Genomic DNA, 17,700 nt, shown 5'->3' with positions numbered 1-17,700 from the left:
TTCAGATCTAAGGGGAAGGTGGTCACCCACCTCATCAAAAGCACAGAGCAGCTGTGGTGTCAATAGGGATGTGAACTTCTTACATCTTTGCAGGGGAACCCGTTCAGTCTTGCCTGAGACAAAACCTGTTGGATTTCATTTTGTGATATGGGGAGATTTCGGCCTAGGCATCCCTCCAAAGATAGAGCTGGAAGGGAGAGGCCTTGCAGATTCGGGCGTGGGGTGGAGGAAAACTCCGGTGTAAAGCTGTCAATAATATTGCGAGAAAGCTGGTTTAATATGTACTTGGCTTGTAACAAACTCCTCTTGGAGGAAAGGTGTGGCCAGCGGCCAGGGCGGATGGCTCTGGAGAGCAAAGATAACGATTCGAGCGCCAGTAGCAGCTCAGCTCTGCTCAGCACTGTGTGACTCTGGGCTTACTTAATCTCCTCGACTACTCCTGCCGCCTTGAGACCCTTACGGGTGAGTAGTTCACTCTTCACAAATACGCGTTTATAATTTATTGTAATGGTGGGAACTAATTGTAATGTAATCTCTCCGTTTGCCAACCAGTGCAGCATTTTCTCTGCTTTGTCCCACATTCATAAGTTCTGTAATCATCAACCCACTCTGGGCTCCTCAATTGATTTGCCTGGATGGATGACGGAGATCAGACGAGACCATCGCCATGTTCGAGAGGCCAGTCACGCCCCAAGGGCGTGTTGTTTTTCATGAGATATCTGATTTATAATAATGTCATGTCAAAGATATTTTAGAATATGACAGTTGAGCACAGACTTATTAAGGTTTAAGTGTGCAATGGCTTACAAGGCAGATAACGGTTTGGATAACATGGGACATTTGCAGACAGATTTTTGGTTTGGGAAATTTTCCTTTTAAGGTATTGTGAAAGCAATAGATCGCTTGGTGTCTATAAGCATGGAGGAGCTTTGTGTCAGTCGCTTTCAGTGATTATTTTTGTATGGCTAAATCTCCTACAACAAATGTTTGGTTGGCCTATACCTTAGCATCAGCAACAGCAGTTTTCTGATGTTTATGACGTCCGTTTTGGGTCATAAGCATGTCTCCACAATACATTTTGGGCTAATGCCTGTCGCGGGTGCTCGGCCCACCCACACGCGTGAGGCACCATTTTTATCGAGAGAACTGAGGGAATGCTGGGAGGTAGGGAATTTGTGTCAGACCCGTGATCCTATAACATTTACACAGAAATTTGAGAAAAATCTGAATTTGGCAGCTTAACTTGAGGTTTGCAGGGGATTCAGGGTAGGAAAACGTTGAGGGGTCCAAGCAATCCATACCTCCCTTAACTCACCCGGGTGTATAGTTTTCAAAAATATCTGGGTTTGGTATGCTTCTCTAGATGGCTGCCAAGTGCAGGGCCAAAAACCCAGGTGAGCCCCTTTGCAAAACAAGGTGGTTTGTGGTAGTTCATTTTGATGAGTCCACGTTGCGTTTTCCTGTCGCGGGCACTAGGCTCACCCACCCGAATACCATATTTATCGAGAGACTTTAGGAAATGAGGGGTTGGTAGAAGTTTGAGGATCCATACAGATTCCAGAACTTTTCATCACAGAAATGTGAGGAAAATTGATTTTCTTTACAAAGTTTGAGGTGATCAAGGGATTCGGGCAGGGTACGTAACACAGACCCCCGCAGCCCCGCGGTGCTGGGGGCCTGAACGGAAGTGTCACCCTCAGCAGGATACTCAGGCCTGAGAGTTCTGGATAAAATCCGGAGCAGGGGCCACTCCGTGTACCTTGCAATGGGACTCCCTTATCTTTTGTTACGCCACTGGATTCTGGGTTACAGAACCTGGTGAGAGCTACAAAAGTCACCCCCTCTAGGATTCCCCTGGGTGTCTTGTTTAAAAAAATTTATAGGTTTGCTAGGTTTCTCTAGGTGTTGGCAGAGCTACGGTTCAAAATCCTCAGCTAGGCACTTTGCAAAAAAAGGGTGAGCATTCACTGTAAAAATCTGGTGTGTCCATGTTGCGTTTTGGCCCATTTCCAGTCACGGGCACTATATCTACCCAAACAAGTGAGGTACATTTTTACCTGGAGACTTTGAGGAATGTGGGGTTGGTGGATTGTTGAGGATCCACCCAGATTCCAGAACTTTACATCACAGAAATGTGAGGAAAATGGTTTTTCTGACAACGTTTGAGGTTTGCAAGGGATTCTGGGTCACAGAACCTGGTGAGAGTCACACAAGTCACCCCATCCTGAATTCCATAGGTGTATAGTTTTCACAAATATATAGGTTTGATAGGTTCCCCTAGGTGCCGGCAGAGCTATGGTTCAAAATCCACAGCTAGGTACTTTGCAAAAAAAAGGTTGGTCCCAACGTAAAAATGTGGTGTGTCCACATTGCGTTTTCCTGTCACTTGAACTAGGTCTACTCACATGAGTGGGGTACCATTTGTATCAGGAGATTTTGGAGAATGCAAAGTTGGGGGAATTTTGGGGATCCACACAGGTTCCAGAACTTTCCATTATAGAAATAAGAGGAAAATGTGTTTTCTTTTACAACGTTTGAGGTTTGCAAGGGATTCTTGGTAACAGAACCTTGTGAGGGCCACACAAGTCACCCCCTCCTCGATTCCCCTGCATGAATAGTTTTCAAGCATGTATAGGTTTGCTAGGTTTACCTAGGTGCGGGCAGAGCTAGGGTTCAAAATCCACAGCTAGGCACTTTGAAAGAAAGAATTAGTTTTCATTGTAAAAATGTGGTGCATACATGTTGCGTTTTGGCCCGTTTCCAGTCATGGGCACTATGTGTACCCACACAAGTGAGGTACCATATCTATCGAGAGACTTAGGGAAACACAGAACTGTAGAGCAACTGTTACTACTTATTGGCTTTCTATGCATTTCTGCCTTCCAAATGTAAGACAATTTGTAAAATAAAAGTCCCTTTGAAAAATGTCCTATAATTCACATACTAGTATCGGTACCCCTAATTTTGGAGGGAGGCAGGGCTGTTTTTAGGGCTTGGGGATGGAGGGGTTGTTTTTAGGGCTTGGGGAGGTTAGGTAGTTTTTAAAAATAAGAGGTCTTGTTTTTGACTTAAGGACAGTGGAAAGGGTTGGGGCAGTTTTAGTAACATCCCGGGGGTTGAAGGGGGTCGGATAGTGTAAGCCAAGGGTCAGGGACAGCATGGGGGGTTGGGGTATTTGGACCTCAGGGCTGGGGGGCATGTAGGGAGTTTGTAGTTTTTATCAAAAGACTTAGGGGAACACAGAGCTGCAGAGCAACTTTTACTACCTATTGATTTTCTAGGTATTATTGCCTTCCAAATGTAGGTCAATTTGTAAAATAAAAGTCCCTTTGAAAAATGTCCTATAATTCACATGCTAGTATGGGTAGCCACAATTTTGGAGATGTGCAAATAGCTACTGATTCTGAACTCTATATTTTGTTCCCATTTCGGAAATACAAAGGAGTCCTTGATATCTATTTTTCACTCTTTATATTTTACCAAATGAAATGGTAAATACAATGTAGACAATGAAAAACCATTGCAAGATGCAGCTCCGTTATTGGCTCTGGGTTCCTCAGGTTATTGGTGAACTTACAAGTTTATGTATCCCCACAACCAGAAGGGTCCAGCGGCTTTAACGCTATATTGCTTTCAAAAGACTATGAAAACCCATTGCAAGATGCAGCTCAGTTATTGACTGTGGGTTCCTCAGGTTCTTTGTGAACTTACACGTCCTATATATCCCCACGACCTGAAGGTTCCAGCGGCCTTAACGCTATATTGCTTTCAAATATCGGTTATATTTAAAAGAAGTTACAGATGGGAAAGTTTTCAACTGATTTTCAATTTTTCTTATTTTCAACTGTTAGTTTCTATAAAGAAACCTTGAAGGATCTACACAAATTACCCCTTGCTAAATTTAGAATGTTGTCTACTGTATGGATGTCCGGCATCCATTATTGCTTTCACACCCATTTCTTCCACTAACAGGAAGGAGGTTGAAAGCACAAAAAGTAGCAAAAATAGGTTATGTCCCTGTAAAATGCTAGAATTGTGTAGAAAATTTTGATTTTCTGCTGCAAGTTAAGTCCCTTGTCCCCTACCAGCAGATTTCTGGCCAGTCTCTACTTACAATCCTCCATTGCCTGTTAAGACAGTTCGTAATCTAGGAGTACTGTTGGACAGTGAAGTAGTGTGGCTCACTGGTTAGAGGCGGCAGACCCGAGAGCAGAAGACGGCCCGGGACCAGGGTTCGATTCCCGGCGCGGCAGGTTTCTGGACCAGGGTAAGCGGACTCGATAATTCTCTCGCCTCGGTGCCCACTCTGATCAGCGATCACACTCGGCAACTCTGGGCATTAGCTTGCCTCATCTTCACTAACGGCCCCACCAGACCACCGGGGATGCCTGGTCTCACCCTGGAGATACCCATTAAGGGACCATCTCTCAGGGAAGCCAGGAAGGGTTTCGCAGCGGTCGAAGCGCCTTGGGACCCTACGGGTAAGTAGTGCGCTATATAAATGCCAATACATTTACATTTACACACAGTAATTTACAATTGGACTCTCAAGTAAATAAAACCATGAGCACCTGTCTATCTCTGCTCTGAGTCCTGCGAAAAATACTCCCTTTTCTACCTGTCTCAGTTAAACCTCAAGTGGTAAGGAGCATTATTATGAGCGGATTACACTACGGCAATGTCCTACTCCTAGGAGCTCCAGGTTCTTTGTTAAAAAAAGTGCAAAGGATAAAGATCATTGCAGCTAAGCTTGCTTTAAACATACAACGCAGAGCATCAGCCTTGCTTACCCTAAAAAATGGTCACTGGTTGCCCATTGTGCAGAGAGTCAAGTTTAAGTCACTCTGTATCGTTAATAGGGCAGCACATAAAATGGGGCCTAAGCTTTTACAGAAAGAAGCCTGCGTTCCTCTTCAGCGGGTCTGATATGCAGTCCCCATGTCAATAATGTTCGACTGGGGGGCAGATCATTTAGTTTTGCAGCCTCTCAACTACGAAACACTTTGCCACCTGAGCTTAGACAAATGGACACTCTGTCACACTTCAGGAAGTAATTGAAAACCAGACTCTTTCCTAGAGATTAATCCTCAACCCTGTTCTTCAAGGTCAGTTACATACAGTGTCTCTTGGTAATCCCAGCGCCAGGATACCTGTTGGGTGGCAGCTGTGCTATAAAAGTGTCCCTTACATTACATAACATTACAAAAGTCTGCCTGTCCCTGAAAGCTATTAGGATGGTGATTTCAGCATCACAAACCCTTCGTTGATACTATTTGCAGGGAAAAAAACATATGCTTTCTACTGCATCACTTTTCCCCCTTTTTACCAACCCCCCAAATTCAGCAGTATTTCGGCTAATTTCTGCCAGGGAAATCCATAAGCCCTCTGTACCTTTAAAATCCCCATGATGCTGGAAGAAAAGGACTCAAATCTGACGTGGATACCTTATGTGGACAAAACGTTACCGGGGGCCTAAACCACGAACTACCCCAAATAGCCAAAAAAGGCTTAGCACACGAGGGAAAAATGCCTAGCAGTGAAAGGATAACCACACACATGGTTTAACCATGCATGCGTGGTGGCAGTGCGCAGTCTAGCTGCTGCAGCTTCTGGGCAGAACTCAGAAGCAGGAAGACCTTGGACCTAGGCGAAGGACGCAGTGAGGTTAGTGGGGCTGGCACTGTGCTTGGGGGTAGTTTGTATGGTTTTTGGGGGTAGTTACAGAGCTGGGGGATCGAAGGTTGTTTTCAGGGCTTGGGAGGGAGGCAGGTTTGTTTTTAGGGCTTAGGGGATGGAGTGGTAGTTTTTAAAAATCGTGGTTATTGTTTTAGACTTAAGGCCAGTGTGAGGGGTAGAGGTACTTTTAGGAACATCCAGGAAGTGGAAGGGGGTCGGGTTGTGTAAGCTAAGGGTTACGGACAGAAAGGGGGGGTGGAGTATTTGGATCTCAGGGCTGGGGGGCCATGTAGGGAGTTTGTAGTTTAGGGTGGGGGCAGGGGTCGCTACCTTAGCCACGCATACCCTTTTACCATTCATGCCACAAAATTGCGAGATAAAGGAATGTGCGATTAAGACGCATTTGTAGTTCAGGCACCGTGGTAGAGGGACGCGTGGTTGAGCCATGCCTGCCCCTATCATACAATCTAATAAAACCCCTGGTATAGTCTCACATTTGTAGTCCTGGTTGTATAATGAGTGACCTACTGGGCATGAAGCTAACTTGAGAGCTCTGAAAGTCCTGCTCATTAAAATGCTGCATTCTTGGGAGGCTAACTTAATTTTAAAACTTTAAAAACACTTTAGAAGCTCAATTCCATCCTTGGATGATGAGGGATGACCAATGAGACTTTTCTGGTTCTGACTAGTAATTCATTACGTTTACAACACAGAACACAATCTATTGAGCAAAGATTAACAGAGATTTCCCAAATTGGAACCAGATTCTCTTTCTTGCTTCAGCAGAGGTACTTTACACGTGTTGTGGCACAGGACTTAAAGTACCTCTCACCATACAGGATAATATTGCTCTTTGGAGCACGCTTTACAAAAGTTTTTATGGGGCTTATGATCACATGATCTAATTATGAATATAAATATGGAATAATTATGAAGTGATTATATCAATTTTAAGGCTGAATAATACTTTACTTTTGCTCCCTCTTCACACACATAGCTCCATCTCCTCTTACACTGCTCTCTTTGATCCCTACCACTTCTGCTCACCAGTGACGGATGATGACTGTTGGACTTGGCCCTTAAGGCAGGTTCACCCCTAATCTTTTTGCTTTTAATCTGTGATATGTGTGGATGATTTTCTGGTCTGTGCGCACTTTTTTCTCTGTGTCCCAGGGTAAAGTGCGTGCATGTAGTTAGGCTGGCCTGCTCTCCCATAGGGATGCATGGGGAATGTCTGTGTCCCTAGCAGTTCCTGATGTGTGGGGAGTGCATGCTCGAATTTGGTATGTGCGTGTTCGTGGGAATGAATGCTTCGCAATGATGTATGTTGCGTGAGTGTGGCATGTGTAGAAATGCCATTTCTAGTACTTGGCATATTATTATTATTATTATTAAGGGGCATTTATAGAGCGCCTGGTTACGCAGAATGCGTGTCCCCGCGCTGAACTGAAGCACTCTGAAAGAGAAGTAGGGGAGGAGCCCACTTATTTTGAAAAGAGGTAAGTTTTTAATTTCCTCCGGAAACTAGATTCGGAGGGGTCCAGACGGAGATTGAGAGGTAAATTCCAGCTTTTTGCCGCCAGGTATCGGAAGGATCTTCCTCCCATACGGGCCTTTTTCACCCTAGGGACCTTAAGTAAGCCTCCATGCGAGGAGCGCAATGCACGAGTTGGTGCATACCTTGTAATAAGGTTCTGGAGTGGTGCTGGCGCCTTCTTAGCGAGGATACGGTGGCAGGTACAGAGGGACTTAAATTCAACTCTGCTCCTCACTGGCAGCCAATGGAGTGACTGGAGGGCGGCCTTGGAGTTCGATCTTTTTGGGAGGTTTAAGATGAGGCGAGCTGCAGCATTCTGTAGCACCTGAAGTCGATTTATCGCTTTACAGGTAGCTCCTAAATAGAGTAGGTTGCCAAAGTCCAAGCGTGAGGTGACTAGGGCGTGCACCAGCGTTCTGCGGGCGGCCGTAGGAAGGAGAATTAGGACCTTCCGCAGAGTTTTTAGAATGCTGAAGCAAATGCCCGTCACCCTGTTAATCTGTGGTCCGAAAGACAGGTCAGTATCTAGCCAGACCCCGAGATTTCTGACTTCTTTCCGAGGTGTGGGGGCCTCGCCTAGGCATGGTGGCCACCATGCCGACGTCCAGACAGATGGGCTGCCTCCCACCACGAGCACCTCGGTCTTGTTGCCATTTAATTTCAGGCAATTAGTGGACATCCAGGTTGCAAGATCTTGCATGCAAGCCCTGAAACTGTCCATAGCAAGACCGGGTGCACGCGAGAGGGAGACAACCAGCTGTGTGTCGTCGGCATAGGTAACAATTTGTAGTCCGTGTCCCACTACAATTGGAGCCACTGGGGAGACATAGAGATTGAAAAGAGTTGGGCTCAGGGACGATCCCTGAGGAACGCCCTGACCCAATTCTATGTCTCGGGAATAGTGGTCCCCTTGACGGACCTGGAAGCTTCTCCCCGTTAGGAAGGATTGGATCCATTGGAGTGCGGCTCCAGTTATACCTCCATCATTCAGACACTGTAGCAAGGTGGAGTGAGCCACAGTGTTGAATGCCGCACTCAGGTCCAATAGGATAAGGGCCATAGTGTGACCTTCATCCACCCCCTGCCGTAGGGATTCCACAGCCGTCAGTAGTGCCGATTCCGTAGAATGGCGGGGGCGGAAGCCAAATTGGGTGTCGTGGAGTAAGGCAGCTTTGTCTATGAAATCCATTAGTTGGAGATTGACCGTTTTTTCTGCTACCTTGGCCAGATATGGTAAAAGAGAGATGGGCCGCAAATTGTCTAATTTATCAAAGCTGATGGTAGGTTTTTTTCTGAGAGGAAGGACCACCGCTTTTTTCCATTCTTTAGGCACAGTCTTTGTCATAAAAGACACGTCCAATAGATGCCTAATGTAGGGCTCCAAGGCCCCCAGGCTGTCTTTTAGGCGTTTGGGAGTGGTAGGATCCCGTGGGGAACCTGACTTTACAGATCTGCAGATTTTAAGGAGAGTTTCTGTGGGTGGGGTAACAAAGTTGGTAAGGGTGGGTGAGTTTCCCCTATCCTTAGGTTTTTCCACAAACTCTATCCCATTCGTGGGTTGAGTTGGGAAAGCCGAGTAAATTCTTGATATTTTCTCGGCAAAGAAATCTGCGATTCTGTCACAAGACTCAGGCGAACAGTCATCAGGGACAGTGACGGATTTTCCACTAGAGAGAGTTTTGTAAAGCAGAAATAACTCCTTCGTAGAGTTACCAGCTTCGTTGATCTTAGTCTCATAGTGTGTGGTTTTCGCCTTTCTAATCAGTCCGTGGTAGACTCGCCTCTCTGACAGGTAGACCTCTCTAGTATCTTTAGAGAAAGCCCGACGCCATTGCCTTTCTGCTCTCTTCAATAAGGTTTTAGCATTTCGCAGTTCAGTACTGAACCAGGGTGCGGTTTTTTGAGCACGATCACTGGGTTTAGTTTTGGATAGCGGGGCTGTAAGATCTAGTGCATTGTTGATGCGTTTGCAGAGATTGGAGTTAGCCGTGTCTGCATCATCCCCCCCTGGATCGCCTCCTTTTGTTAGTTCCTCACAGAACTTAGACTGGGAGAAGGAGGCCCATTTTCGCCTTAGATGGTACAGTGCAGTCGGATATTAATGGAAAATATGCCTGCAGTGTGATTGGCTGGAGCTGGCTGGTGAGCCTGGCTCCAGGAAGGCTGGATGGGTCTGCCCGGTGGTGAGTGCGAGATTAGCATGCTTGATGGCTTGAGAAGGAGTGCCCCTGGTCCCTGATGGGCCTGGACTTTCCCCGGACAATGCTGGCTCCACCCCCTGTAGTGCGACTGATGGCCCTAACCCTGCCAGTGAATAGAGAGGGGTGTTGAGGTAAACAGAGTACTTCAGAACCAGCTGCGACTGGTTTTCCCCCCACCCTGCACCCTGAGACAAAGGGTTTTCCTGTATAAGAAGGGGCTGTGTCCCCATACAATTTGTCCTGTTCTTGGTTCTGCCTAGGATCTTGCCAGAGGGGGCTGCTGCTGCTGCAGGGGCCAAGAGGACCGCCACTTGGCTGTCTCCCTGCTTGGAGACCCAGTGTGCTGGCTCTGGCCCTGCCTTGCCCCTCTGCCTGCCTCCAGACCCTGCTGGAGCTGTTCTTGTGCCTGGAGGCGCCCTGATCTGGATTTGTAGCGCTAGGAGCGCTTTCCTTGTGCCCCAGCGCTTTGCTGATATTTCTAGCACTGAGCGCGCTGATCCTGGGCTCCCAGAGCGCTTGGGAGCGCTTTGTCGATATTGCCGGTGCCTACCCGGCATTGGCGCCGATTTGCCGATTTTTGAAGCGAGCGAGTGCCACCTCGCTTTATATTTAATTTGAAGGCCGGTGCCACCCGGCATTGCCCCGTGTTGTTTTATTGAATTTCGAGCCGGTGCCCACCCGGCATTACCAAGGAATCACCGCCGCAGCCCAGGAGCACCGAAAGCTGTTGCCGGGCCGCTGCCTTCCGCGACCCGGAAGTCCCGCCCCCTGACCCCCAGGGCCGCGCTGCCATTGGCGGCCCCGGCGGAAGTCAGGCGGGAGGACGTCGTGACGAGGCCAGGCGGGAGACCGAGGAAGCCTGCTCCCGTGTCCGCGAGGCTCCCGAGTGAAGAGAGGAGCCCCGCGCTGCAGCGGAGAAGAGCCGGCAGTGTTCCTGCCCCCGCAGCACCAGCGAGATACCGGTGAGTGCGGGGACAGGGTCCTTTGTTCTACGAGCGGCCCCGATTGGCAGAGGGCCGCTCCACCGTGTGTCGCCTTTCTTCGTGGGAGCAGAGAGGCTCCTTGCAAGTGTGAAGCCCGAGGGCTTCAGGGGGCATTGTATTCTTCGAGCCCTGAAAGGCTCGTGGGCATTTTTCCTGATCCTGAGTCCCCCGTGAGGGACTCCAACGCGCCCATTGTGCTGTGCGAGCCTGCAAGGCTCTGAGGGGCCATTCTGTTCTTTGAGCCTGAGAGAGGCTCCACCTGCCCAATTGATTTGCGAGCCCCGAGAGGCTCCAGAGGCCACAGTCAATCATTGCCCACATCGAGTGAGAGCCCTGAGAGAGGCTCTGGGGGCATCTTGATTATCCTAAGAGCGCTGAGCTCTAGATTGCGCATTTTGTTTGGCAAGCCCCTGAGAGGCTCCTTGCCCACTTTGTTCTTGAGCCCTCCTGGCTCCAACGTTGTGCATCTGTATTTTACAACTGTCCAGCACTTAGTGGACAGTTGCCATGTTTAGGCTTTGTGTCTATGCTGCCTGCACGGACCCCCTGACACTGAGACTCAGGGCATTCAGCCCCTTTCGAGGCCAGTTGGCCTGAGGGACCTTTTGAGTGTTGTGCTTTGTGCACCCCGCGCATTGTAATTTCTGGTTATGTAATTCTTGCGCATGTGTTCTAACCTGTACCTTTTCTAAAAGTAACCTGATTAGGTATTCTTATGGTTATCCCCTTTTGCTAAATGTGACCTGCAGAGAGGATTGTTTATGTTTATCCATTATGCTAAATGTGACCTGCATAGTAGATTGTTGATGGTTCATTTCATGTTAGGTTTCCTTCCCTTTGCTAAGAGTGAACTGCTTAGGTGTTGGTATTCCTTCCTTAGGTCCTAGTTACCTGCGTGATTTCCTACAGTGTTTTAGGGTTGCGTAGGAGGTCCTTACTTTTCCAGTGATTACGGGATGTGTGTTGCAATTATAATTTTGGTGCTAATCATTCTATGTTTACGACATAAGAGTATATCTACCAGTATTATTTTCTAACAAGTGCCTACCCCTGACAGTGGTCCATGTGGCCCTGTCCTGTACATAATTCCCCTTGTAAATTCTGCCCGTGCCTCTGGCACATTGTACAGTTTGCGTGTGTTATCTAATGTGTTTTGTTTATCATAAATACAAAGGCTATTTTTGATATATATCCTTGTGTAGAGTCTTTCTTTGTGGTGGGCCTTGGGTGTTGTTGCTGGGGTGCGTGCGCAAATACTTAACTCATACCGCCTCCAAGTTTAGCCTAGACTGCTCGCGCCACGCTACCTAGAGGGCGAGTGGGGGTTGCCTTGGTGTGTGACTCCCCTGCCCTGACTTTAGAAATGGTGATCCCTGACTGACCTTGACGCGAGTCTTGGCCGGCCAGGGTCCCGTTTCTAACAATGACATTACAAAGTACTGAATGGAGCATAATATTTGACCACCACTAATGGAAAAAATAAACTCCTCTTTGCTAGGGCCGCCTTTTTTTCCATGGATGACTCGAATGACAAGGTTTTCTTTCAAAATCTCAGCAATAGCATTTTGCCAAAGGAGCCCTCATTTGTGAAATGTTACCTCAACATGTCAGGGCCTGAATTGTGGCATAGGCTGGGCCACTGGAATATAGTGGCAGGAGAAAGATAAATTATGTGGCAGAGCTCAGTAAATTATATAGCATGAGAGGAAAATTATGTGGCATAATGTGGCATATTTTGCAATAGTATTACTTCATTATTTTGTCATTTTTAAGCTTGGCAACGCTGACTGGGCATTGGCTGCACCTCATTAACGCCCAAACATTACAATAACCAACAGAAAGGTGACAAGTTCAGCTTTGCAAAGTGCCTTCCACTGCATGGTTTTTAGTAACTTTTGAACGGTTTGAGCTAGAAACAAAAATTTACCTTTTTGTTGAATTTGTGAATTATGAAACAAATAAGGGATTCATGTGGCAAATATTTTATTATCTAAAAGTCCCAGGGCCACACAATTGTTCAATTACAGCGGCCCCGGCCATAGGTAACACCTTCCACTGATAAACCATTGGTGCCCTCTCACATAAGCCAAGAATGACCACTGACTGGTGGTCATTCTTGGCTTATGTGAGAGGGCACCAATGGTTTATTCCTGATATTCTTGGCATTCTTGGCCAGAGCCAACGAAAAAGGTTTAACGAAAGTAATAAATACAGAGAATGGTCTTAAACAGGGTTGTCTACTAGCCCCTATGTTATTCTCGCTATACCTCAGTGACCTGCCAAAGCAATTACAGCAAGGCTCAAGCCTGCCTCCAAAAATAAACAAACAAAGTATTCATTTGTTGCTCTATGCGGACGATATAGTAATGTTTGATCTTACACCATTCGGTTTGCAAAATTCACTTGATATTTTGTTTCAATACTCAAACAAAAATTTCTTAATTCCGAATGTAAAGAAAACAAAAGTTGTAGCCTTCTCTGGGAGGAAAAAAAGTGTTAAATACAACTGGAGGCTTGGAGGTGAAAAGATCGATGAAGAAAAAGAATATACATATCTTGGCAGGATTCTCTCAAAGAATCTAACAAATATAAAGCATATAGATAAATTAACAAAGAAATCTGATATACATGCCGGAGCACTTTCTAGACTCTATAGTGCCACGGGGAGCAGACATTTTTCATCATTACTAAAAATATATAAAGTGAAAATCCCTGCAGTCCTCTCTTATGCTACGGAATATATCCCTATAAAACAATGGGGCTTCATGGATCGCCAAGAGGGAAAAATTCTGAAAAGAATGATGAAGGTCCCAGTTTCAACACCAGTACAGGTTCTAAGGTTAGAATTTGCAATAACAAGTGCTTATGCCACGGCTGTGGCAAACATTATTAGGTGGGCCTATAATCTCCTCCATGCAAAGGAGGGAACACTTAGATTTCTGCTCCAAAAGGAAACCTTTGATACAGAAGCAGCTAAGCAAACTTTTTCAGTGAATATGTCAGCTGCATTTAGAATGGCTGAAATTACTACAGATATCTTACTCACCTGGTCTGTATCGCAACTAAAAAATTTTCTTAAATGTTTTACACCTAGGTTGAGTTTTGATCTGGACTATGCGCATAGCAATAAACTAAAAACCTTTAAATCATTTATTAAACTTATAGAGTATAAACACATTCAGCCTTACATCTTGTTTTCCCTAACTCATAGTGCAAGGAGGGTGATCTTGATGTTACGAATAGGGATCTTACCTGTCCAATCCTATAAATCTAAATGGTCAGCTGGGGAATCTCCCTATCTCTGTTCGTTATGTCAAGGAGGCGAGCAGACCGTGGAGCATCTATTATTTGTTTGCCCTAATTCTAAACTAGTAGTAGCTCGTGCTTCATATATTGATCCTATATATCGAACCTGCAGGTTAACAAAGGAAAAAGAACTATTAACAGTGGGCAAATTGCCTCCGAACGAATTTGTATGTTATAATTTCTACAAATTTTTTAAAACTATGCTGTTTTTATATTAACCTGTGATGTATTCATTTTCCTGTTCTTTTTCTTGTTTTATTTTATATTTTATATTTCATATTTGTGGTCCTCTGTCGAGTACCAAAACAAATAAAATCTTTTTGACTTTTGACTTTGACTTTGCCAGAGCCAACTTGGCACTTACAAGCATAACATATCATGACACAAACACAAGCTTCCATGCATGCGCACACACACAAACACACACTCTCACTCACACACTCTCACTCACACACTAGCCACTGCCTCAAAGGGTGAAAATATGTGCACTTTAATATTGGATTACAGGACTGTGCTGATTCTAAGAAAAATACATTTGAACTTGGAGTGAGTGTGAAACAGGATGCGTCATGTGGTTGTGAATTTATTGCAGTATGGTGTAGTCGATGTCTACTTTAAGGTTGTATCCGTTCCTTATTTATGTTTTCATTCTTCAGATTGCAGTAGGTAGGAAATAGCCACTTTTCTATGATCTCTTTCTATTATAAAACTGCTTTACCACCGGTTCTTTTTACTTTGGTTATAAAATGGAATTATAAAGGGCAACAAGCCTTTAGATGAAATGTAAGTATGCCCGTTGTGTGAAGTTTTCACCGTTCTGTATATCATCATATTATGGAGCTTGTCAGTGGGGATTTGTATTTCACAGTGTTGAGTTGTGAGGTGTGTGTAAAACAGTAGAAACGTCAGCATATCAAGGTAATAATTCCAATATGGTTCGCGCTAAAATATGTCTTACATTCGAAAAGAAAATATTTGTTTTATTTTTGTGGGTTGTATATGTTTTCTAAAAAAAATGTCAAGGGAATCAGAGTACTTTACTGTGTTCTTGCAATTCATTCTTTCTATAAAATCAAGTCCAACCATTCATGGTGTACAAACCACTTGACCCGATATACAAATGGTATCAAAGTCCTGGCAATGGCGTATTCACAGCCATCTGTATAATTAGCAAGACTCTATTGTACACTTGTTACAAGAGATGCAATTATTTCTCTGTGGCAGTTCTAATATTATGAATGTTCAGAGTTACAAGTTTGAACCCACCTCTTTGTGAAAGCAAGTGCCATAGATAAATGAATACCGCATTTTCAGCCCCCAAACAGTAAAGGGAAACACATGTTAACGATAAAACAGAGCAGGTTCAGAAGCTGTCAGCCTAACATGTAATGAAAAAGAGTAGTGGGCAGCACAGCAAGTAAACCCTACACAATTGGCATTCCAACTCAACAGAATTCTCACTAGAGAAGAGTCAGTTGACGCCTAATGCTTAAATGCATGATATTTCATTGTCTATATATGTTTTATCTCAATACAAGTGTGTGGAACCTAATTATGTGACAGAAATGAGTTACTTTCAGCAAAAACATATCTGATGAACACGTGCCTGGATCTTCTCCAGCAAGGAGTGAAAGACTTCCTTGAGGAGAAGATATCATTCATGAGTACAATAGCGAGGTCATTATTCTCCTCCCAACTGCCAATTCTGAAAACGAGTCTAAATTTTGCACAAATGTGCTAATGCACTACTGTAAATAAAAATGGCATTTGGGCATACTGGAGTCATGAAACGTAAGCTTAAAGTACGCTTCAGATCAATAAGAAACAACATCTTTATATGACTATAAAATATACAGGTAAACACAATGAAATGCAAAAATACCAAAACAATAAAATTGAACTACATTGTAATATGTGATTATGTTTTCTAAATATGATTTTAAAAACTCTGAGGCTCATTTACAGGGTACCAAGAGATTTCAGTCCTGATTCACAAAGGTTATGCTGTGAATTAATCTTGTAGTACACCTAGTTTGCATTTTAATTATAGGAGTAAGCCATGAGTACTATTAGAGTACATTATAACTGCTAAATACATTAATTTTGGTAAATCTGTCACTCTGTCAAAAGGCCAGATGTAATACATTGACGTCTCAAATCCATGTCACTTCACAGCCAATACAAATCTGTATGCCTAAGCAATTTTGTAACTGTGTTACTTTAGGGTATTATGTTAATACTTCAAAGAAATTCTATCGTTCATAGAATTCAGGTACCTTTATTTGTCCACACAAAGCCTGAACCTAAAGATATATGGGGGCCTATTCAAAAACTACATTTGTTGTGCATTAAGTAGTAATAAAACAATACACTCATATGCTTCAAATTGCTATTCACAAACCTACGCACAGTGACCTCCACCTCTCCTATCTTTTATGTGCAAAGATCTCCACCAAGGTGGTGGAGATCTCCGCCCATGTAGGTATACCTTCTGTAGTATATGTGGTTGGGGGAAAAGGGAAGTGGCTGGAAAATGGGGAGGAATTCAGGGACATTTAAGGTGGAATTTAGGAAGAGGCACTCTAATAGAACACACCCTGTTGGACTTGGCCCTTTTTACAGGGTCATCCCTGAACTTTTTGCCTTCCTCCTAGTCTTTTTTCTGACCTGGTGTTGGTGGATTTAGGACTCTGGGCGCTTTATCACTGCTGTCCTGATTAAAGTGCATGTGCTCTCTATGAAAAAAGGTGGTAAGATTGGTCTACGCCTGTTTGGCCTAATTTAATTTACCTACCAGTCCCCAGTAATGTGATATCTCATATACCCGGGGCCAGTAAATTAAATGCTACTGGTGGGCTTGCAGGGCTGCTTGCGCCAACTACCAAAGCAGCCTTTCAAACCTGTCTCAGGCCTCTGCCACTTCAGGGCCTGCATGCGCAGTTTACTGCCGCTGTCATGTGGTACATAAAGTGGGTGCCACGTCTGTGACCCCCCTTTTTTACATATCAGTCACCCCTAAGGTATGCCCTAGCTAGCCCTATGGGCAGGGTGAATTGTAGGTAAAAGGTAGGACATGTACCTTAATTGTGTGACATGTCCTGGAAGTGACAAACAGCCATTTTGATTTCTCACTACTATAAGGCTGCCCTCTCATAGGAATGCATTGGGGATTCCCTGATATGTGTGTCAGTGGTAATTCCTGATATGAGAGGAGCAGCGTGGTCAAGTTTGGTATGTTTGGAATAGTAATAATAAATGCTGCATAATGGTGTTCGCAGATTTATTTTCACTATTTTAGAAATGCCACTTTTAGAAGTTGGCATTTCTGTGTGCTATGTCTTCGTGTCTGACTGATGTGTAGTACATGTCTGGCTCTGGAGTGACAGGGGCTGGTGAGATGTGTGGCTCCAGAGGGGCTGGGTGAGTCAGCGCTAGGCTGAATGGGCAGATCTGCATTTGGAGTAGTGGGAGGAGTAGTCCCTTACCCTGAATAGGTCCGTGTCATCCTTGTACGAATTCTGGCTCCGCCCCCCCTCTGGTATGACTGGGGCCAGGACCTACTCTAACAATGAAGGTGTTTAGCTAGGGGTGGGCGGAATTTGCGAAGTTGCCTTTCGCAAAATTCTGCGAAACGGCAAAAAATCTCCACGAACATGTGGAATTGTGCGTGCTCGGGGAGATTTTGGGAGCGGGGCTTCTTGCAGGTTCACATGCCTCTTGATAGGGTCAGAGACCGATCAGAGTAGCAGATGAGGGGAAAGCAGCCTCCTGGTCACAGGAACTACACAGGGATTGCGCTCGAGAAACTCATGGATGTAAAGACCTCCTTCAAGGTTTACAGCTAAATATCGGCGGCAGGTGTGGGGAGAAAGCACACCTGCCCAGCCTAGACCGTGCTCACAAATTTTTGGGGCCAATTAATACTTTACTGAATTTGAGCTTCAACTCGGGCACGTGCTTTATTTATGTCTGTAAGTGCTTCCTGTTAAGGTTTAAT

General features: G+C 45.0%; 1 protein-coding gene across 1 annotated transcript in view; it reads left to right on the top strand.

Moving 5' to 3' along the window:
- The first annotated feature begins 385 nt into the window (after window positions 1-385).
- LOC147661200 (sodium- and chloride-dependent GABA transporter 2-like) overlaps window positions 386-17,700 on the top strand; it is a 222,283-nt gene continuing 204,968 nt past the window's right edge. Inside the window, exon 1 of the mRNA XM_086951244.1 lies at window positions 386-462. The gene's annotated coding sequence lies outside the window, so the exon portion shown is untranslated. The remainder of the gene's footprint in view (window positions 463-17,700) is intronic.

The sequence above is a fragment of the Lissotriton vulgaris genome, unplaced genomic scaffold (assembly GCF_964263255.1).
Source record: "Lissotriton vulgaris unplaced genomic scaffold, aLisVul1.2 SCAFFOLD_1562, whole genome shotgun sequence".
Taxonomy (NCBI): domain Eukaryota; kingdom Metazoa; phylum Chordata; class Amphibia; order Caudata; family Salamandridae; genus Lissotriton; species Lissotriton vulgaris.
The sequence above is the reverse complement of the archived record's forward strand: the minus strand, read 5'-3'. Positions and strand labels throughout refer to the sequence as shown.